Source organism: Myotis nattereri, assembly GCF_964212035.1.
Source record: "Myotis nattereri genome assembly, chromosome: 5".
NCBI lineage: Eukaryota > Metazoa > Chordata > Mammalia > Chiroptera > Vespertilionidae > Myotis > Myotis nattereri.
The window spans coordinates 99,632,914-99,658,002 of record NC_138080.1 but is presented as its reverse complement, the minus strand read 5'-3'; positions in this window follow the sequence as shown (position 1 = coordinate 99,658,002).

The following is a 25,089-nucleotide window of genomic DNA, read 5'->3' as shown; positions in this document are numbered from 1 at the left end:
AAAAAATTTTGTAGATTACTCTTTTTTTATTAAATTTATTGGGGTGACATTGATTAGTAAAATTGCACAGGTTTCAAGTGTACAAATCTATAACACATAATATACATACCACACGGTGTGTTCCCCAGCCAAAGTCAAGTCTCTTTCACTATCATTTATGCCCCCTCTGCCCTCTTCCATCTCCCCACACCCCCTTTCCCACTTGCAACCACCAAAATGTCCAGTGTCTGCCCTTTTTTATGTTTTTCTTTTCATCTCTTTACCTTTATCACCCAACACTCATCATCCCTCTCTTTTGACAGCTGTCAGTCTGTTCTCTATGAATCGGTTTCTATTTTGTTTGTTATTTTGTTCATTAGATTCCACATACAAGGAAGATCAAATGGTATTTGTCTTTTCCTCTCTGGTTTATTTCACTTAGCATAATAATCTCCAGGTCTGTCCATGCTGTTGCAAAAGGTAAGATTTCTTTCCTTTTTTACAGCCAAATAATATTCCACTGTGTAAATGTACACAGCTTTCTTATCCACTTTGTTGGGCACTTGGGCTGTTTCTAGATCTTGACTATTGTAAATAACACTGCAATGAACATAGGGGTGCATGTATTCTTTTGAATTAGTGTTTCAGATTTCTTCTGATTATTACCAGAAGTGGAATTGCTTGGTCAAATGGCAATTACATTTTTTAATTATTTGAGGTAACTCCACACTGCTTTCCACAGTGGCTGCACCAATCTAATTCATACCAACAGTGCAAAAGGATTCCCTATTCTCCACATCCTTGCCAACACTTGTTTATTGATTATAGCCATCCCTACAGGCATGGAGTAATATTGTGTGTGTTTTTAATTTTTAAAACATATTTATATTGGTTTCAGAGAGGAAGGGAGAGGGAGAGAGAAATAGAAACATCAATGATGAGAGAGAATCATTGATTGGCTACCTCCTACATGCTCCATACTGGGGATCAAGCCCACACCCAAGACATGTGCCCTGACCAGGAATTGAACCATGACCTCCTGGTTCATAGGTAGACGCTCAACCACTGAGCCACATCAGCAGGGCTCATTGTGTTTTTGGTTTGTTTGTTTTATATTTTTTTATTGTTGACAGTATTACAGGTGTCCCTCATTTTCCTCCCCTTTGCTCCGCCTTTACCCAGGCCTTTATCACATTATTGCCTGTGTCTATCTATGCATATATGTTATTTGGTTAATCTCTTCCCATACTCTGCAAACTCCTGCGCCCTGAAATCTGTCAGTCTGTTAGACTTCAGGATTTTAATGCACATTTTCCTCTTAATCATAAATTAAAAGGCTCTAATTTAACCTCAGTTTCAGCTTCTATGTAAGATAACCATTTTTAGAAAGATACATTAGTATATCATAAAGTTTTTCATATGCCACATGACTATATATATACATATATATCCTATCTAATAAAAGAGAAACATGGTAATTAGCATACAATTGCTACCCATCCCATTGGCTAATCAGGGCGATATGCAAATTAACTGCCAGCCAAGATGGCGGCCGGCAGCCAGGCAGCTTGAAACTAACATGAGGCTTGCTTGCTTCAGTGACGGAGGAAACCAACGTTCCCGCATGCCTTGCCGGCCTCTGAGCCTGCAGTTTGAAACATTGTAACAAATATAGAAGCTAAACAAAACCCCAGAAACCTGCCTTCAGTGAGCCGGGATATCAGAGCTGGAGTTATACATTGTTTCGATTATAGAACCCAAACAAACCAGATACCTGCTTTCAGCAGCAAAGGACTCAGAGCTGGAGCCAGAGCTAAAGCTGGCCCATAATAAAAAAAAAAAAGAATAAAAGGAGCAGTTGGGAGCTTCAGTCACCGCCAGCCTGAAAACAGTCCTCAGCCCCTCACCCAGGCTGGCCAGGCACCCCAGTGGGGACCCCCACCCTGATCCAGGACACCCTTCAGGGCAAACCAGCCAGCCCCACCCATGCACCAGGCCTCTATCCTATATAGTAAAAGGGTAATATGCCTCCCAGCACCGGGATCAGCGGAGCTGCGAGGCCTCCCAGCACCGGGATCAGCAGAGCCGAGAGGCCTCCTGGCATCGGGATCAATGTGACAGGGGGCAGTGCCCAAACCCCCTGATCGCCCTGCAGCTCTGTTTGTGACAGGGGAAGGCGCCCAAACCTCCTGATCAGCCCTGCTCTGTGCCTGATATGGGGGAGCTCCCCAACCCTCTGATCACCCTGCGGCTCTGTGTGTGACAGGGTGTGGCGCCCCATCCCCCTGATCGGCCCTGCTCTGTGTGTGACAGGGTGTGGCGCTCCAACCACCCCCCGCCCACGGGCCCTGCTCTGTGTGTGATGGGGTAGAGCCATAACCTCCCCATCGGCCCTGCCCTGAGTGTGAAAGTGGCGGCGCCCCAACCCCCTGATTGGCCCTGCTCTGTGGGTGATAGAGGGCGGTGCCCCAACCCCCTGATCCGCCCTGCTCTGTGTGTGACAGGGGGCGTTGCCCCAACTCCCCTATCGGCCCTATTCTGAGAGTGATAGGGGGCAGTGCCCCAACCCCCTGATTGGCCCTGCTCTGTGCGTGACAGGGGGTGGCGCCGCAACCTCCCCATGGACCCTGCCTTGAGTCTGACAGGGGGCAGTGCCCCAACTCCCCAATCGGCCCTACCCTGAGCGTGACTGAGGGTGGCATTGCAACCTCCGAATCCGCCCTGCTCTGTGCATGACAGGGGGCGGCGCCCCAACTCCCCAATCGGCCCTGCTCTGAGCCCGACCAGGGGCTGCACCTAGGGATTGGGCCTGCCCTCTGCCACCCAGGAGCAGGCCTAAGCCAGAAGGGCGTTATCTCCCGAGGGGTCCCAGACTGAGAGAGGGCACAGGCCGGGCTGTGGGACCCCTCCTTCCCCCTGAGTGCACAAATTTTTGTGCACTGGGCCTCTTGTATATATATAAAATTGTGTTGTACCATGTATCAAAAGTACCTTCTAATTTAAGAAAACACTCTATACAATTTGATGAGTTTGTAGTTAAATATACATCTGTGACACCATCACCACAATCTATGCCATAAACACATCCAAAAATTTCCTTTGCCCTCTTTATTACTGTTATTATTTTGGTGATATGAACATTTAACATAAGATTTACCTTTTCTTCTAGTTCTTTGGACATAGTTTTTGCTACATTTCCCCATAAACAACATGCTTTAAGATTGATCTCAAAAGCTATTCTCGCTTGACTCTTAGAATGGACTAATGAAACTATGCAGCTGAAATAGCATCTGGAATAGGAAACAATACTATCATTTACTCTGCCTTTTCTTTGATTTAATCTTACATATATTTAGGAGTTTGTAAAATATCAAAACCTCAATATAGAATAAAATAAATGTGATCTTTTAAAGAAACTTAAATATTTTAAAAAATATTTCAACATATTAGAAAATAAAATCTAAGCAATGACTTCAGGTTCTAAGATGTAGGTTCTACCCATCATAGTGCACAGTCATTTCCTTACTATCATGGACTTTAAATAAATCTTTATTCTTTAACAGATTTAACTACTATCTGACATTAGGTAATCTTGAAATCACTTGCTAAGCAGAGAGGGGCAGTATGAATGGATTGGTTAAATGACTCACTAAAGCAAGATTTGGGTAACTGTTGTAAATAAAAGTAAGTCTGGGTTTAGGAAAGGAATGGGGTCCTAGTGCATGCTTGTAATGGAAGTCAGCTGTATTTTCTCTCCTTTCAAGGAGAAGAAAACTGGAACCCAAGTGCTCTATGGAGGGGAAGGCATTTCCTCTTGGAGCTCCAAATTGCTTATGCACTGTGTTTGCTTTATTTATTTATTTATGGTCAGGATCACAAATGGAAGGTATGGGCCCTTTGAAGAAAGAACACTGCTGTCATCCTCCATTTCCTGTGAGATGTCACAGCTGTGACAAGGAAGGTTTTATAATAGCACAGTTCGGTGCCTTCATAATTTATTCTCTCTGATTTTCTGCTCTTTTAGTCTCCTGCTCAACCATCCACTAACAAGTGGTGATATTAGCCAATAAATCAAAGACGTCTGCTTGTCACTGCCAGATGCTTGGCCATATCGCCACCGATTATGAGGCGTACAAAAGGACAGTTTCATGTAGGGAGCTCAGCAGAGGTGTTCCACTGATATTCTGTTTGATAGGAAACCAGTGTAAGGTGAATGTAGTAAAATTCAATAACTTTATGCCTATAACAATGAAGAACTAGGTTGAAATAAAGCTGGGAAGTAAACTAGGACCTCGCATTTATTACTATTCCTTTTATGATTCTATCTCTTCCTATATCACTTTGATACAGGTTAGAGAAAGAAGAAATGTTTTAATGTACTCAGTTTATTTTTCTGGGTCTAAGAATTTCTCTTTCTTTCTAAACACATCAAATAAGATAATTATACCCATGTATGAAAACTTGCATTATTGCTAAATAAATATTATGATAGCATAATAGTTGTGTAAATGATAGTTACTGTACAGAAAGATTTTCTCCCATTTTTTCTCACTGTTAAAAGCTGCTGTCAGCCTTGGCAGGGCGGCTCAGTTGGTTGGAGCATCCTCCTGTACACCAAAAGGATGTGGATTTGATTCCAGGTAAGGGTACACACCTTTGGGTACATATGGGAGGCAACTGATTGATGTTTCTCACATCAATGTTCTCTCTCTCTCTCTCTCTCTCTCTCTCTCTCTCTCTCTCTCTCTCTCTCTCTCTCATAAAAAAGCATATCCTCAGGTGAGGATTTTAAAAAAGCTACTGTAAAACTCATTAGTACCATCCTTTAGATATTAAATGTTATTCATTTTCTTTATTCTCATTATTCATATTATTGATCCAGCATAACAGACATATACTTTTTCTGTGGTATCCATAAAAACAGTAACAGCAGACTGAATTTACAGAATTTAAATGACTGCAAGATTTTTTATGAAAGGCTCCTAAACAAAATATTGAATTAAAAAGAGATACATAAGAAGTTTATATTTCTTCTTTAAACCAATGGAAATAAAGTGGAAAAGATATTTTCTGTTGGTTTTATTAACTTAAGTAATTTTTTTTCTCACCTGAGAAATTGATCATATGTATGTATTGATGATATGATTAGATCATTGACTTAGCATTTTTGCTATATTGACAAGTTATACAGAGAAATCAAATAGATTCTAATATACATCAAATTTTATATTAAGGAGCAAAATGACATACACAATTACACTGTTTGTTTTTTAAAAATATGTTGATTTTAGAGAGGAAAGGAGAGGGAGAGAAACATAGATGAGAGAGAAACATTGATCAGAGACAAACACTGATTAGCTGCCTCCTGCATGCCCTGCAATGGGGGTGGAGCCCACACTCTGGCCATGTGCTCTGACTGGGAACCCAACTGGCAACCTTTTGGTGCATGGGACGATGTTCAACCAACTAAGCCACACTAGCCAATACCATGCTGTATTTTAATTGGTATGGCTGTTGTTTATCTTGTGAACATTTAAACAACTGTTGTTCTTCTCTTGTCTTCTTTTAACCTTCTAGATTGCTCCACAGTGCCCAAATCTCAGCTGCCAACTATCAGAGGCTAGGAAAACCATGTCTGCTATTATTGCTGCTCCTTGCCATAGTTCCTTATGTCAGAGATGCTATGGAATTACTGGTTTAAAATATTTATGTCTTTTAAGTCTCCTCATTCTAATAGTTTGAAGTTTCCAGAGAAACTGTGTCAAAACAAGAATATTTTAAAGTAAAATGATTTTTGTATATATTTAAAGAATAAACAGGTATTTCACAATTCCTTTCAGCCTGGGTAGTGATGCATTTGCTGCTGTTGTTTTGCTGTTATTTATACCAGGACTCTTACACTGATATTTTATATTATGGTTTTATTTTTCTCCAGCCTAATAGGAATTCAAAGGTGCCATCTATTGAAAAAGCTCTAGACAGAGATGATAATTCACTTGGAAGTATGTGCTTAAAGTTCTCTTTTATTTCTCTGAGCTACAGAATTATTAATTATTATTAAGTAGTAAGTGCCACTTTATAGTCTGTAAAGTTTTCATAACTATCCTTTTATGTCTCACATAACTAGGAAGCATAAGAGTAAATTTCTAGTTACATTAAACACAAGGAACCAAGGAAGCCCAGTAAAAATATACTGGATAACAAATGAAGCAGGACAATAGTAACCTCAAAAATATTAGGAAGGTGATAAATCACAACGCACTCTGGCTTCTGCATCGCCACCACAGAGAAGAGGATGCCTGCTTCCATCTAAAGAAGTGTTTCAGTTTGTGTTGCCCTGCAGTGAAAAGATAAGGGATGCCTGAAAATGTAAAGGACTCTGAAAACACAGAAAATGAGATGATTAAGAATTTGCGCAGTATTTACTTTTGATGAGACACTCTTAACACCGAATTTATCTAGCTAAGGCAACTGACAAGTTTAAGTGAATTTGACTGAGTTTCAAAATCAATGAAAACCAGTAAGTGTTTTTTATTTCATTATCCAGAACTGGGTAATGCCAGGAGAATTTAGAATGAATGCAGCATAAAGCTAACTATATCAGTTCAAAATAGTTGGTCTCATCTCTCCATTATTTTACTCCTTGTTTCTGTAATATACTTTATCTGAAGGTTCTTGATATAGGGTTGCGTGGAAAGTAGTGGTTGCTTATTACTTTTATGGTAAACTCAGGGGTGAAATCTATAAAACTGTCTCCAATAAAGTATCTCTATATATAAAAGCCCAGCGACCAGATCGGCAGAACGACCAGAACAACTGGTGATTATGACACGCACTGTGGCAGCCAACCAGCCTGATCTAGGCCCTGATCGGGAGGCGGGACCAGCCGGCCAAACACCTGAGGCCCCTACCCGCCACTGCCCAGCCCAATAGACCCCCATCAAGGCAGGCCAGCCAGACTCCACCCATGCACAAATGTGTGCACCAGGCTTCTAGTGATGAATTAAACTTCTGATTTGCTCTATAGCTTTTGTAGAACATCTATATGTATCATTGCTATTGTATTTGTAATTTACAGATAGATCTCAGAAACCAGCACTGAGATTACAGAAAGAGGAAGGGAGAGAGAGGGAAGGAAACATAGATGAGAAACACTGATGAGAGAGAAACATAGATGAGAAACATTGACGAGACAAACATTGATGAGATTACCACCCTTATCAATATGTATCACCAATGATGCACATGTCAGAAAAACAGAAATTCTTCTACGCTCTTGCATTCTTTATCAGACACCATACTTTGACTTTCATGAGAAGACTTATGTGTTTGTCCATTCTACTGGAACCAATAGAAGAAGAACAAGTTCAATGTGTGAATTAATACAATTTCAACTGTAAAGTGAAAAGTATCATAAGCATAATTGTTGCCATTAAAATAATGCCACGTACTGTGTTGTACTGTTCATTCCTGAGAGCCTAAAGCATTCTAGGTGGTTTATTTACTTATGTTATTTAATTCTCACAACCATCTCTAATGTTAGAATAGTGGTATCCAATTTAAAAATGAAGGTACAGTATGAGAGATAATTTATCCACAACTCTGCACTGTTGGTGACAACTAGTGTAAGCCACCGCACCAGTCCTTTAAGATTATTTTTGTAAATGATGACTTGTAGATCAACATGTAGCTATGAATAAACAGCCTGCTGATTAAAGGATCTAGGAACTAACTTTCAAAGAAGCAGACTCCAGGCTTCAGGTCTTTTGGTTCCAGGAGATTTTCTGACCTTTGACTATAAAACCAGGATAACTAAAAACAGACCACCACTTGATGGGCTCCAAGTGGTGGAGCAGACCTTTTGGTTTAGAATTCTGGTGACGAACACATAACTCTTCTCATGTAAATGCCATTGCTGGGTAAAAGAAGCTAGTTTGAAATGACTATGTACTGTATGATTCCAATTATAACAGTATGATATTATGGAAAAGGCAAGACTACAGAGACAGTAGAAAGATCAGACCAGTTGGCATACAGCACCCTCAAATGGAGAGCCCACAAATCCCTCCCTCTGGTTCCTTCATTCTGCATTCTCCTTCCCTGCCACTGAGATGTTAAATGGTTTTAGGACCTCAGTCCGCCATCCTCCCAGGCTGCTGACTCTCTAATAAGTGGACTTTCCTTGTGCCAACCCTTGTCTCTTGATCATGGTCTTTTGGGGCAGCAGGTAGCTAAAACTGGGTTTGGTATCACCAGGATTCTAAACCAAAATGCTCTGCATGCAAAAATCATGCTCATTCTATATCTAACAATCTCTAGTATTGATTTGAATGAGTCTACAGCAGTAAATATTGTATTTTTCCTTCTGATCTCCATGATTTTCCATAAATAAATACCAGTGTCACTATTCTAGAATACTAGGTCAGAGAGAATCTGGAACAATTTGTAAACCCATTTTGCCTGCGTTCACCTGCACTTTCATAAATGAAAGATCATTATTCAATGAGAATGACCAGAAGGACAAATTATTTATTTCAAAGTAGTAGTAAATGAAATGAATAAATAGGTAGAAATATGGGAAAATAACTTTATCATTAACTTAAACATCATGAACACTGACATCTTTTATAAGCACCTTTATCTGCTTCTGAATTTAATATGGTTTAATATTTGGATACACAGTAAATTAAATAAAAACTAGATTATTTTTCCACAAAAGCATGTAAATGCCATTGCTGGGTAAAAGAAGCTAGTTTGACATGACTATGTACTGTATGATTCCAATTATAACAGTATGATATTATGGAAAAGGCAAGACTACAGAGACAGTAGAAAGATCACGGACTGATGGAGGATGGGATAATTGAAGAGTGTTGAGTAGGTGAAATAGGCAGGATTTTATAGGGCATTGAAACTGGTCTATATGAGCGTGTGATTGTCAAAGCCATTGAACTTTGTAGCATAAAAATTAAACCTTAATATATGCAATAGTTAAAAGATTACTTCGGAAGGATCTTGGCAGGACAACATCATGGCCACCACATTTTAGAAGATGCAGTTACAAGATAGAAAAAGACTACCAAACCAGCATCGGACTGACATTAGGAATGAGCCACTGAGATTTCAGGGACTGTCTATTACTTTGGCTAGTGCTACTTTTCCTAATACAAGTATATCTTATAATGTGTTTACTTTCCATGTGAATTATAAATACACTAGAGGCCTGGTGCATGAAATTCGTGCACTGGGGGGGGGGGGAGGGGGTCCCTCAGCCTGGCCTGCACCCTCTCCAATTTGGGACTCCTTGGGGGATGTCAGACTGCCAGTTTAGGCCCAATCCTGCACCAGCAGTCGGACATCCCTCTTGCAATTTGGGACCACTGGCCCCTAACCACTCTGTCTGCCAGCCTGATTGTCCCCAACTGCCGGTCTGATCGCCACCAACTGCCCCCCCTGCCAGCCTGTTTGCCCCCAACTACCCTCTAACACCGGCCTGATTGCTCCCAACTGCCCCCCCTTGCCAGCCTTGGGGTTGGGGGGGCCAATTGGGGGTGGGGATGGCCATGGGGAGGGGCTGTGGTCAGTGGGCTGGGCGGCCAGCCCCCCAAATGGGGTAGGGGGTGGCGATCAGGGCCAGTGGCCTGGGGGAGGAGTCTTGAGTGGTTGGTTGGCCAGCCCTGCCCCTGACTGGGTTGGGGAGGTAATCTGAGTTGGGGCTGGGCAAAGAGAGGGGCTGCAGGAGACTGGCTGGCTGGCCCTGCCCCCTACTGGGGTGGGGGGATGAAGGGTGGGGCCAGCCTGAGGAGGGGCTACAGGAGGTTGGCCGCCCAGCCCTGCCCCCTCTTGAGGTGTGGGGGGGGTGCAATCAAGGGTGGACAGCCATGGGGAGGGGCTGTGCACCTATTGTGGTGGGGCAGGCTGGCCGCGGGTGGGGGGAGGGTGGTGGGAAGAGATGGGGTGTTTGGCCAGCTGGCCTGCTCTTTTTTTTTTTGGCAACTTCACAACTTTTACTTGTGGTGCCTGTGCTATGTCTGAAAAATACCTTCTCCCCCTGCCCAGGACAGCAATGGGGAGCGGGCAGCAAAAAATAGAAGACGTCCCTCCCTATTGCACATGGACCCTATATACAGGCTCACCTGGCCCAGGCCGGCGGGATGCTTGGCACATTCTAGGATCCCTGCTCAGGGGCTGGAGGGGTGACTGGTGGCAGCACACATGAGAGGGGACCTCTGGGTGACCACTCTGGTCCTGACTACTGGTCCTGGCACTTCCTGGTCCCCAGTTACTTTCTGATCCTGCCTGCAGCCCTGGTCCCACTACCTGGCTCAGCCTCCCATCTCCTTCCTGGCCTCAGATGGCCCCCTTGGCTCCTGGGGGCTCTGTCCTCCCCTCCTAACCTGGAGATCTCAAGGGAGGTTATGGCTTCTCAGAGGCTCCTTGACAGCCCTTTCACTCGTGTTTACACAGGGAAGGGGTGCATGTGGCAAAAGCAGCTGCATAAGTGTGGGTGCAGGGGCCAGTCCTCCAGGGTCACTAAGACAGTTTGCTGCTGACACAGATCAGGGCCACATTCTCATCCTTGAGGCGCTGGTTGTCAGCTCAGAGGTTGGATAGGCCCCCCAGCTCCTCTTCCAGTTCAGCGGCCTTGCACTCCAAGGACCTGCACTCAAATCTCGCCAGCTCCAGGATGGCCGGCCTCTCTGCAAAGCGCTCTTGCCTCTGTATGGTGCGCTCCAGCTCCACCTTGAGCTGCTCCAGCTGCAGCGTGGTCAGGGTCAGGGCCTCACGAAGTCTCTCGTTCTCAATGTGCAGCTTTGCATAGAGCTTCCTGAAGCTCCCTCAGGCTCTTCCAATTCTGGCTGGAGTTCTGGGTTTAGGTCTTGCTGCGTCTGGAGGGGAAGGGCTGGATTTGGGCTGATGTCCAGTGGCTTCACCTTCTCCCCCTTCACAGGCCCTCTCCTCTCATTGCCAACTCTGCAGTGCTCCCTGGAGGCCTGTGGTCCCTGTCCCTGCCCCTCAGGCACCCCTACTCTCTGGGCAGGGCCATCAGAATTCTCAACCCCAGGGACTCGGGGCTGCTGGAAGGGTCCAGGCTCTGTGTGCCCTGCTCTTGATCGGGATGGGAGAGTCTGATCAGGGGAAGGCCAGCAAGGGGGAGGGGCTGCGAGGTTTGCTGCTGGCCCCATCCCCTGATCAGGCGGTTTGCTGGCTACAGTGGGCGTCATAGCGACTGACCCAATCAGGGCCATCTTCTGCCTGCTCGCCAGTCCCCAGTCCCAACATCGCCTCCACTGCCAGGCTATCAGGCCATTGGGATCACCAGCTCACAGCGCCTGCTTTCCCACAGGCCTGAGCCCCCAAGCAGCCAGGGATGAGATGCTTGGGGGCCTAGGCCTGTGGGAAAGCAGGCACCAGTGACTTCACCTGCATGCATGTGCGCCCAGCCGGCGGCTGATGGAACGCACTGCATGCTTGGGGCTGCTCACACCTGGGCAGGTAGGTCACGGTCACTGCTGCCACCACTACTGCCACTGCCGCTGCCGCTGCTGCTGGGGCTTGAGGCACTGACGGGGGCTGCCGGGCATGCCCACGACCTATCCGCCCTGAGTCCGGTGGCACACGGGATGCATGGGCAGGCTGGCCAATCACTGCTGCCCTGCCCGGCCACCCCGGGTCCAGTCGCACACAGGACACCCGCTGCCCTAGGTGGCAGATAGCAGGCCGGATGGTGGCAGGGCAGGCGGGATGGCGCTGTCCCGCCCTGCCTGCAGTATGTAAATTAGCCACCATCTTTGTTGGTGGTTAATTTGCATATCACGCTGATTAGCCAATGGGAGGCATAGCGGAGGTATGGGCAATTACCCTGTTTGTCTACTATTAGATAAGATATGTTATGTTATGTTATGTTATTTATTTATTTTTACAGATGTTATTATTAAAACCAAGTCAGTTTCATTTGGATCTATACCTGGAAAGACATGCTAAGGAAATATTCTTAAGGAAAAAAAACCCACCTGTTAGCATCCCAACGGTATCATACCTAAAGCATAGCCTGCACAAAATGAAACCTCTCCTAAAGATGTATTTTCCCAGGTTAGATCTTTTATTGGTTGAGCAAGAGAAACCACTGCCGCCCAACAACAACAACAAAAAATCACATTATCATTATAAATGACCAATGTGCATTTACTTTATCCGTATGAGCAGTAATTTAGCTTCAAGGTTAGACAATACAAGGTTAAAAGATTAAGAACTTTTGTGTTTTAAGAAGAGCAAAAATTAATATTGGAAGGTAAATCTATTCCAATTGGTAATTATTAGCTGTTTTCCAATTAGTAGTAATTAGATGCTAGCCTCAAAGAGTTTTAAACTAAATGACAGTAGTCTGAGATTATTTTAAGATTAAACAGCCACAAAACCAGAGTATATGTTTTGAGGAACGTTTCTTCAATGATAAGAAATGTGGGGTGCAGTGACTTTTAAACAATGGCCAAATAAGGTTATGATAAAATAAATCAGAGAAGTGAGATGGCTTAATGGCTTTTTAATGAGGCTAATGTTTTCCGTTTTAATGAGCCCTCTTACATCAGCTTTAATCATTTTTATGAGAATGAGAAATAATTGAGAAATGACTGGCATTAATTCAATTTTCTGTTCAGTCGTCCCATAAGCCATTATGGCATAGTGGCTAATGGGAGTCAACTTGGATGAGTGGGAACTTGCATAATAGGACAAGTCCCAGCGAAATTTAGTTAGATACTGGGTATGTTAAGTGGTGATAAGGTTATATTTCCTCATTTTGCAAAGAATGCACACCAAATGCCCACCAAGTATTTTAACACTATAGCACAAGCAAAACTTAATTAGGATACTTTAAGGGAACTATAATTAATTCTACAAAATTGTTGAAGACATTAAGATTACATACTTTTTGAAATATATACTTTCGATACAATCTGTGCTTAAGATCACCTTAAAGCTTTGTGATATAAAACATATTAAGGACACAATTTTCCTACCTCCTAGAACTAACTTTAAATAAATTATTTAGCTATATACTAAATTAGATATACCAAATCTATTTAAATTATCACAAGAAACAAGCCATGTTAAACACAAAATAAAATAAAAATGATAGTGTTCTCTGGATATATCAATCAGTGTTATTTACAATGAGTATCAGAAACCAATTCTTATTAGTTTAGGGTTTAAACTATTTTTTTAAAAGAACACAATGTAGCTCATTGAATTGCCTGAAAAATTCAAGAACCAGGATAAAATGCATGGGCAAGCATAAAGAAGGTTGAACAGCAAAAGTCATATACAACATCAGTCCAATGAAGACATCCAAGCATATTAACTTTGAACTCTATCGGTTCTCCACCAGTATTGGGTAGCAGCCACCGCTGCTAAAACCACAGTCATGGCCCGACCTAGAAACTCGATATTGCTCCCATTATTAATACCCCCACAGCCAAATAGACTCTCAGCATTGCTATCTCAAAACAAAATATTTACCAGGCATGAAATTGGCCAAGGTTCATTTCCCACTCTGCTTCCTAGTTGCAAGAGAACTACAAAAACGAGTATCTGGCATTTTAACCCTCCTGGGTAGAAGGTGGGTTCTCTTCTCACAAAATTCTTGAGGTAGAGAATTATACCCCAGAGGTAGCAAAAGAGGTTGAGAAGCTTGGGAAGAAAATGATAGCTAGCTATAAATTATATATAAAATTACATAAAATTACACAGAGAAAGATAAAAAAAAATGTAAGGATTAATAGGTAATAATTAAGAGGCAAGCTGGCAGCAACTTTTTCAAAAATCTATTTCATTCAAAGGAAATACAACTTTATCAATTCAGTTCAAGTGGAGCATAACAGAAGCTTTATGTGCTAGATGCTGTGGGTAGCTCGCTATAAATAGACATAATGGAGGAAAGGAAAGAGAGAAGGATCAAGGAGCTAACTTGTTCTAAGATCAATGAGGTAATACATATTTAGCTTCTCTTTTTCAACAGGAACTTGCCTTCAAAAACTTAACAATCTTGCTCTAGCTAGTTTGGCTCAGTGCATAGAGCTTTGGCCTGTGGACCAAAGGGTCCCGGATTCAATTTCAGTCAAGGGCATGTACCTCAGTTTGGTTGCAGGCTCCTCACTGGATCGGGCCCTGATCAGGGTGTGAGCAGGAGGCAACCAATCAATGTGTTTCTCTCACATAGATATTTATTTCTGTCTTTCCCTCCCACTTTTGTCTCTCTAAATATCAATGGAACAATATTCTTGGGTGAGGATTTTAAAAAACACAAAAATTTAACAATCTTGTAGGGAAATAAGCAAAGTAAACTAATAAAGAATAAATTGTAATGTTCTAAGGCAGTGGTTCTCAACCTTCTGGCCCTTTCAATATAGTTCCTCATGTTGTGACCCAACCATAAAATTATTTCCGTTGCTACTTCATAACTGTAATGTTGCTACTGTTATGAATCGTAATGTAAAAATCTGATATGCAGGATGGTCTTAGGCGACCCCTGTGAAAGGGTCGTTCGACCATCAAAGGGGTCGCAACCCACGGGTTCTAAGGTCTCCTAAGTATTACAAAGAAGAGGAAAACTGTATCCAAGGTAGGGGATACCATAATTATTGGGGATATATATGGAAAACTTCCTTGGGCAAATGACCGAATGCAACAAAAAATAAAGATAGTAAAGCTGGGACAAGATAGAGAAATTCACTTTTTTATGTTTTAAAAATATTAAATAGAATAGATGATTGGTTTATAATAAATGAAGAACACACCTCTTCTAATGGGGACACTTTGCCATGATTTTCACTTTTCCAAATGTTCCATTTTATAAACCTATCTTTGTATCCTATATAATAAAAGGCTAATATGAAAATTGTCCCCTCAACCGGGAGTTCGACCAGGGGGCGGGGCTGGCCAGCATTCCCTGTCCCTGGCCAGCCCCCCCAATCTGATCAGGGCTGGCCAACCAGACCTCACCTGTGCACGAATTTGTGCACCATTCCTCTAGTATGTATATAACATGTATACTAGCAGTAAGCTATATGTGAAATTTTAAGGGAGGAAGAAAAATTGATATAGGGGGAAAAAGAGAGGAAAAATGAAGCCAACAACAAAATGAAGACAGAATACAGTGGGGCCTTGACTTAAGAGTGTCCTGACTAATGAGTTTTTTGAGATACCAGCTGTCTCTCCGCCGATTTTTTCCATTGAGTTGATAGAGTAATTTGAGTTAATGAGCTCCTTAATGAGCTCGGTCTCAGAACGAATTAAACTTGTAAGTCAAGGCCCCACTGTACTTATAGCTCACTAAATTAAGAAAATGCAAAACAGGAAAGAAGAAAGTAGGTGAAATACTACAGTGGAATAAGCTGATTGTCCTCCTGAGTGAGCACAAGTGAATGGGCCCAGAATTCACAAGCTAAGACATTCCCTCCCATTCTCCTCAGCAACAACCCAGAACCTCCATTATTCTCTTTGACCCAAAGCTTTCTCACTCTCAAGGCAAAATCTGCCTCCTGTAACATCAAGGAAATTAATCCCAAAATATTATACACCACTCATTTTCTCTAGTCTTCTAAGAGTTCTTCTCTATAAACAAGTCTAACTTATCCACTCCATGGTTTTAATCTAATTCCCTCCTGTTTTTGTAGGACTCATTATTCTGTTCCCCTCAATGGCTTCCTCCCTTTCACCTATAAATAAACTTAACTGCCCACATTCTGCACTCTTGCTCCACAGATCACTGCCTTCAGTTGACAACAAATCTTTGCCATCTCAAGACCTTTAAGATGCTTTAAAGAATCATTTCTACCATCTCCATTCCTCACTAATACCTATTTTCTTCTCAGCCCTTGAAATTTGACTAATGCTGCCAACATATTTTTAAGTACTGATTGCTCATTAAATCCTTTTTTGTTAAACTCCCAAATGTCAAGTTCAGTCGCAATTGTTTAACATTCCTTTGATTGCAGTTACTTGATACAATTTGGTATTCTTAGTAACACTCTCCTTCCTAAAACTGTCTAGTCACTACGTCACTATGACATTTAACTGTTATGGGTTTCCTCATACAGACCCCTTTCTTTCTATTTCTTCCCTGGCTTCTTGAGTTCCATTTTCTAACATCACCTAGTAAGAGCTGGCATTGATCATGATTTCACATCCCACCTTGTTCTTCTGACTGACTATTCCTTCCTGAATGATCCTATCTGATTCCATGTGTCCAAAGATGTCCTATCTGCAGATAATACCCAGCATAACTTACAAAGCTTTAGTCCCCATCTTTTCCCTCAACTTCTTACATATATCCAGTTACTGTTGCACATCTGCACCTCACTGTTACCGATTTAACTGGATCCTAAGGAGTCAAAGACAGAACTGCTCATCTTATCCCCTCCTGTATGCATGTTTGCATTTGTACCAACAATGAATACCCTGTCACAAGTCATTTCTCTCCTTCATTGTCACATCCAATTATTCACCAAGTCCTATTGTACCTACTAAATACTTTACATTCATATTTTCTTCTCCATCCCTACTACCTCTATTTTAATTCATTCCCTTATTATTTCTGTTACCTGTTCACAGTTAGGTCTACTTCTGTGCATAAAAAATAGACTATCTGGAGCATGCTAAGTGTAAAATATAAATTCTTTCTTACAGAGAGATTATTTCAGACAAGCTTAAATTTTATAAATTTCTAATCATTTATTCATATATTAAAATAGAGTAGGCATTTATTTTAAAACTCTGCTCAGGCTACTAAGAAGACTTTCAAGCAACATTTAGAAAATTGAGATTTATAAACTTTAGTGCTCTGAAATATCCTATATAATAAAAAGCTAATATGCTAATTAGACCAAACAGTAGAACGACCACCCAGACAACCATTCGGATGATATTCCATACGAAGCTGGGGCTGAGAGGGCCCAGTCCCCCTTGCACAAAATTCGTGCATCGGGCCTCCAGTTTTAATATAAGTTTCAAAAAATGTTTCATGATTAAGTAAGCTTGAGAACTGTTCAGTTAAATTAATTGATTTCTTTGCTATGAAACTTACTAAAGCTTTTATTTTGTTAACATAATAGATTCTCTAAGAGAAATAGATCACCTGTAGTATTTCATAAGCATTTTTACTATACCATAGTATCATTATTAATATATTTGGAATAATCTTAACATTATTTAAAAATACTATTCTAAAATATTTACAGAATAGTAAACTATACTTAGGTATATACAATGTAATATTTTAGATAACATAAATCAAAATTGTTTTCATATTATTAGTTAATTTGCTGAAAATTATTTCCTCATCTTTTCTAAGTATATTGATTTATGAACAGCAAATTAAGACACTTGGAGTATGAAGAAAAGATGAATTTAAAATCATTTTGCATGTTGAGTGTGATTCCCAATGGAGTCTATTTAAATCCTTGTGAGATACTCATCCTTAATATCACTAAGAATACAAGCGTAGGCTGGAATAAATTAGTGAGATGATTAATTAAACTAGAAATATTTGTCATTATTAAAAAGTGATATCTCAGGGAATCTAAAAGAAGTTATCTTTTTTAAATTCAAGCTTGATCTAGACTGACTTCAATATTCTCACTTTAGAATATTAAACTTCAGCTTCATTGCATAATGCAGGCACTGTGGTTCTCAGAATGTGATGGGTTTTAGAAGAAGGCAAGTGTGGACTTCGGACTTCAATACTTAATCTTACTTCCCCCAAATCTTACAGGAACAAAATGATTACCTTGAGACTCTAGGAATCTTAAAAGGAAGTAGAAAATTCTCACATACTTGGATCTGGTTTGCATAATGTTCCAGTTTATATCCATGCTTACTATGTGATCTATACCCGAAGTTCTAAATACATTCCTCATCATTTTGGTAGGGAATATGAGGCATTGTCTTAGGTCACTACCTACACGTTATTTATTTCTTCTCAGAACTTTCATTCTAAGGATGTTGATCTGTTGATTTTCTTTTAGGATTAAATCCACCTCACAACTATACACCAAAAAAAATGCAGAATTAGCAATCATGTAACACAACACTTAGGAATATTATAGTGTGGGGGGAATTCATTGAGAATCAGTATTTTAATATAAAAATCTTTTTATAACTTTTTATTATAAAAATTGGAATAGTATCATAAACTCCCAAGTACCCAGGTTACTTTTATCTCATCTCTCACTTCAGCCCTTTCCCAACCCTAATTATTTTGAAGCAAATCCCAGGCTTTTTTAGCATTTTGTCTATAAATATTTTCTTTTTTAAAAAAATATAGAGACTGGTTTTTAAAATATAAACACAAGTACCATTTGGTCTTTCTTTAAAAATAGCTAACAAAATGGTTCCTAAATATTGTAAAATAGGAAGTCAGGGTTTAGGTTTCCCTAATTATATTATTAATGTATTTTTTAAATTTTATAATTTGTTTTGATTTAAAGTCCATAAATTATAAATGATTGATTTATAATTGGTTTTATAAATCTATAAGGTTCCATTTCATTCACTTTCTCACCCATACTTTTTCTTGTTAATTTTCTTTTAAAGACACTCTAGATTTCAAACTATCTCCCAGTCTTTTTTATTCCTGATAGTTTCTTATAAGTTATACCATATTTTTGAATTTGTCACCTATTTCTTACTCAAGCATTTCAATAAAGTAATACAGAGTGCTTTTTTTGTTACTAAATTAATATGGTCATTTTCTTGTGAGAGCTCCCATGTACATGTAGAAATTAGTCTGATTTTCTCTTCTTAATATGTCTTATGTCAATTTACTTCTCAGTCCCAACTGGCCTTGCCTACTGGAGCCTACTTTCTAAATCTGAACCTTAGCTGTTCTGGCCACAGTCAACCCTCCCCTCGCCCCAGCTTAGCCTCCATCCTTATAAACAGAGGTTTGGGAAAGGGAGGAAAGGAAAGAGAGTCTCTAGGAAAGCAATGTTTGGGGAGAGATTACTTCATCTCTTCCCACAACAAAACCGAGGGGAATGGAGTTCCATGAAAACTCCTTGTAAGCTTAAGAGAGCTGAGAGCCGAAGGTCATTCTTGAGTTCCCAAGTTTGCTATCTACTTAAACATGAACCTTGCTGTGATAATTCTGTGACTATAGGAATAAGGAAGAAGAGAACTCCCACTGTTCTGGAGACCCATGGTGCATATTTCCCAGGAGACAAAAAGACCCTGTAGAGACAGCCTGACTGGAGCCACTACTCAGTGTCTCACCCAAGTTGGCTGCCTACTAGACCAAAGGGCCCAAGTGGGAGGAGAGCTGTGCAGATCACTCCCGATGACTAGAGTGAAGTGGAGAGGTCCATTATGGCCCTCAGACAAATTCATACCCGTGCTTTGTAACAGCAAATCAGAAGGCAGTCCATCCTAGCTAGAGACATAGAAACTACCAAGAGAAAATTCACTACATAGCAATCAACTGAGTGGAGATATTTGTCTCTTTTCTTCTTCCTCATCTCACCAGCACATTGGTATAAGAAGGCCTTAAAGAGAAAGGAGGGAAAGTTTCAGAGGCAGAAAATGCCTCCTCTCCCTTCCACTAATTCTCCTGTAGTAGACAGACCCCCAGCTCAAGTCTACATGGGAAGAAGATAATATTTTAAAAGTATGAAAATAAAGTTTTCCATCACTTAAAATGAACTTTAGTTTATTAGAGTGATTGATGAATATGGAATCTTCCAGAGATGTCAATAAGGACACCTGGACCCATCACAGTTGAAAGCAGTGGTTGTAGAAAAATGAATTCTTTATGTTCACACCCCCACTGAGCTGAGACTACTCAATAAGACAGTTTACATGATTTTCATGCCACGTGGTTCCTAAATACAGTCAATTCTTTCTGAGGCGTAACCAGAGAAAGAACAATCTGTGGCAGTTCTGGTAGAAAAACTGCAGTGTCAGACTTGCTGAGAATAATATATGCCTTGTCTCCAAGGGGGAATCATCCTAAAATGTTTCAGACCAATTTTGACCATGTGCAATTACCTTCTGCAGGCTTTGCTATACCATCAATTCATAAAATTCAATTTTAGTGCAACACAGACCCTCAACAAAGGGGCTGGTTTTCCCATTGTTTTATGTGTGAGGGTGTAACTTGACTAAACTACAGTTGTCTTCAGCCTAGAAGTTTACAAACTCATTTGCTTCACAAGTTGGTTGTATTTACCTAAGAGAATAAACTTTGAATTAAGAAGTGGTGGGGTTATTTTGGTCTTTAGATTCCACATGTAAGTGATATCATATTGGAATAAGCAAAACAAAAAGAGACTCATACTAGCAGATACAGAGAACAACTGATAGTGGCCAGAGGGGAGGGGCGTTGGGGGATTGGGGAAAAAAAAAAGATGGGATTAAGAACTCCCAATCGGTAGTTACAGAACAGTCATGAGGATGCAAGTTAAAGCATAGGGAATTTGGTTAACAATACTGTAATAGCTATGTATGCTGCCAGGTGGGCACCAGAATTATCGGAGGAATACTTTGTAACGTATATGAAAGTCTATCCTCTGTCTGTACACCCGAAATTCATACAAGAACTGTGGAGTGCAAACTATAACATAAAAATTAACAAAATCAGTTGATTATATTGGCAACAACAACAAAATAGTGGTAGAGTTAATGTTCTAGGAATGGTGATTTTTACTACGTGGAATTCCTTAACAGACACTCTTTCGCAATTACTTTGTTTACCTTGCCTGCCTTAAATTGTCACTGAGAAATGTCAAGCCCTAATGTCCCAAAAGCAATTAGAGTCCATGCCCAACAGGTTGGAGTAAAATCCTCTCTCTTAAAATACCAAACCAGAGAAGCAGCCTAATAAATCCAAAGGTCTGAATGTCCCAATAAAAGTATTTTGCTTGAACTCATAAACCTTCAATGAAGAGCTATATAAGGTTGAGCAAGAATATTCACCTATTTATACTCTCCTAATGTTGTTTGAAATAACCTTTTGGCTGACACTATATTAGGAATCCTAAGAATAAATAGAAGGAAGGTAACTACTTGAAATCCTTACTTAAATATGAACAATCAGGTCAGTTCTCACTGAAAGGGTTCATTTTCATAGTGATTTATTTTGACTTTTACCTAAAGAAGTCAAACAAAGTTTTCATAAGAAGTTAACAAGAGCTCTTCTGTGGGTATCATCAGTATTACAACAACACAACCCTCTCCTTTCCTGTTGCATACATGAGGGTAAAATGACAAGTGCTCAGAGTGACTCAGTTAATGGTCTGTGGCCTTAAAATTTGTGAAATGTAATCACCCCATTCATCATTTCCAAAAGTAAGATTTTTATTTTCTATAATAGGGAATGAGGTGGCTAAAAGCTGGAAGTAAAGATCAATCTTCAACTAATAAGGTATTAAGAAGCACAAGCAAAGAGAACACCAGCTTCTCCTAAGGTGGAGACACAGGAGTGGTGAGTCACGTGAGACAGTCCGCACCAGGACTTTGGAGGGAGGCAGATTCACAAAGCACTCGAGCTTTGTCAGGTATGCTGACACTGAAAGCACACTTACAGGAGTTATTAAAGCAATAGAGGCAACCTCAACTCCAATTACCGTGATTGCGGGGATTTTTAGGACCATGTGTTTTATCTTCCTGTGCTGTAACAGATAAGTTATGCTTTCATATGCTTTCAGCTGATTTGTGTACAGAGTTTTCTCAGTCTCTTCCAGTACTGCATAATACTGAGGTATTGCTTTTTGACTCGCTAAGCAAAGCAGTAATAGACTGTCAGCAGCAAGATAGAACAGGCAATAAATATTAAGCTTTAATGTTACAATGATTTATGCTGCAGGTAATATTGGCCTAGATTATAAGGTATGATTGTTCTCTTTCATGATAAGAAGTGATGGGAGAAATAGAATGTTGGCAAAGGTAACTTTCTAAAGCTCTCTTATCAGGGAGATCTACTTACAAGAATATATTAGGGTAAAATGTCAATTTTCTCAACAGTATAGGGATTTAAATATATGTTCAATAAAATAGTGCTGTTCTTAGAGGAATTTAAGGTTGACACTGGTCTTTTCATACTGATCATCCCATGTGAAAGTATTTCATACAAAACAAGTTTATTTGGTGAATGTTTTATGCAAGACAGCAGAGCATTCTTGCAGGAACAAACAGCATAAAAGGCAGATAGGTCACTTACCTTTTAGAGATGCCAAGAAGATGACAGGTTTCTTTACAGAATGCCATGGGTTTGTAGCATCCTAGCCTTTATGCACACATATACAGACTGATCTATATATCTATATCTATATCTATATCTATCTATATCATCTATATCTATCTAATCTATATATCTACCTACATCTACAGTGTTATCTAGTCATATATATTCCTAATGACACAGGCCTGGGACATCATGGAGACATATAAAAATGGTACAATTGAACTAGAGAACAAGTGATAGAGGTCCTGTGTGTGCATGAAAAAAAAAAAAAACCCACAAAGAAAAACACTGAACATTTTAATCCTGCACTTGAAGCCATATATTGATAAGTTTTACATCAAAACAGAAATTCTGTACCTAGAAGAGAATCAGCCCCATCAAGACATTTTCATGCTAAATAAATAATAAATTATAGGTTATGTGTTTCTTTAATTGTAGAAGATGCATAATTTAAAATGATAAATAATTAATATATCAAAGCATTCCAAGTTAACTGATGCACAAGAACAGCTAAGACATAAAGTATGGTGCTTGTGCTTAAAACACATCTTCATAGCAGAGAAATATAGCAGTTTTTTATTTCCAACAAATATGTTTTCCAATAAATAACTTTGGTTTATCACTTTAAAATATTAGGGAATGTCAAAAAAAGTTCTACTCCCACCCTAGCTGGTTTTGCTCAGTGGATAGAGCGTTGGCCTGCGGACTGAGAGGTCCCGGGTTCAATTCAGTCAGGGGCACATACCCGGGTTGCAGGCTTGGTCCCCAGTTGGGGGCATGCAGGAGGCAGCCGACCAATGATTCTCTCTCATCATTGATGTTTCTATCTCTCTCTCCCTCTCCTTTCCTCTCATAAATCAATAAAAATATATATTTTTAAAAAACTTCTATTCTTTATAGGGAGTGTGTATGTACATAGTGATAGAGGACAGAAAGGAAAGCATAATTAGCAGCATGCTATTAAAATCCAACATTTAACTTGGCCTACTTTGCTGAAATATGATTTCTGAGTGGCATTCCCCTTTCCACATATTTTTCTCCTCCACTCGGAGTCTACTCTGTAAATAATAATAAAAAAAAATAATCCTTTCTTTGTGACCATCAATTTAATTGGTACTAAAACAGTTCTCTATGGACCTGTTGAGGACTGAGATCAACAATGTATTTGTTTATATTTAAGATAGTGACTGTCTACAGAAAATTTTCTCTCTTTTTTGTTGTTTTATTTTTTCTTAACTGGGGCTGAAGGATAACTAGTTAGAAACCAACCAGGCTCTCAGAACATTCAGTTTTCAGGTGCAAATTAATTTCCTACTCTTGGAAAAAAAGTCTATACTGTTCTGAAATATAAATGGCTATCATTATCACCTCATATTGATTTTTTTATATTAAAGCAATGGTAATGGAATAGTTTCTTTAGCTTCTGCTGAAACATTAGATGGTTCTATACACTTTGAATAAAGAGTGTGCATGGTAAATAATAATTAATTAATTTCAAAAAGGTCCTTATTAAAAATAAACATGTACAGCATAGTGTGAATGAAAGTCAGAAGCACAATATGACACACTTATTGAGGCATAGACCTATTGCATAAAACTGTAAACATAAGATTTCAATTCATTAGGATTAAAAACCAAGAACTGTGACTGCTGGATCATGTGACAACAGTATGGTTAATTTTTTAAGAAAGTGACAAACTGCCTTCCTAAGTGGCTGTATCAATTTGTATTCCCACCAACAACGAATGAGGGTTCTAAATGCTCCACATCCTTGCCAGCATTTGATATTGTCAGTGTTTTGAATTTCTGCCATTCTAATAGGTAAGAAGTGGTATCTCCATATTATTTTACTTTCAATTCCCTGATGACATATGGTGTTGAACATCTTTACATATGCATAGTCTATCTATGTCTTTGGAGAAGTATTTAACCAATTTTTTTTCTTCCTATCATTGTTCTTTACATATTTTTAATAACAATTCTTTATCATATATGTTTCTATAAGTAATTTCTCCCAGTCTATTGTTTGTCTTCTCATTCTCCTGACACTGTCTTTCAGAGAGCATAAGCATTTCCTTTTAATGAAGTTCAGGTTATTCCTTTCATGGAAAGTGACTTTGGTGTTGTATATAAAAGGTCATTGCTGCCCTAGCTGGTTTGGCTCAGTGTATAGAGCATTGGCTCTTGAACTCAGGGGTCCTGAGTTTGATTCCAGTCAAGGGCACATACCTTAGTTATAGGCTAGATCCCTGGCCCCAGTCGGGGCCCATATGGGAGGCAATCAATCAATGTGTCTCTCTCACACAGATGTTTCTCTCTTTTCTCACCCTTCCTTCCACTCTCTATAAAAATCAATGGAGCCCTAGCCAGTTTGGCTCAGTGGACTCAAGGGTCCCAGGTTCAATTCCGGTCAAGGGCATGTACCTTGGTTGCGGGCACATCCCCAGTAGGGAGTGTGCAGGAGGCAGCTGATCGATGTTTCTCTCTCATCGATGTTTCTAACTCTCTATCCCTCTCCCTTCCTCTCTGTAAAAAAAATCAATAAAATATATTTTAAAAAAATCAACGGAAAAATATTTTCAGGTCATGATTAACAACAACAACAAAATTCATTGCTAATTCCAAGGTCTGTTGTCTTCTAGGAGTTTTATATTTTTGCATTTTACCTTTAAGTCTTCGATTCAGACTGTATTGATTTTGTAAAAGTGTAAAGTCTGTGTTGATTCTCTCTCTTCTTTTTCTTTTTTTCTCTCTCTCTTTTTTTTTTTTTTTTGCATATGGCTGTCCTGTTGTTCTAACATTATGTGTTGAAAAACTATTGTTTCTCCAATACATTGTGCCTTAGATCCTTTGTCTCAATTTAGTTAACTCTATTT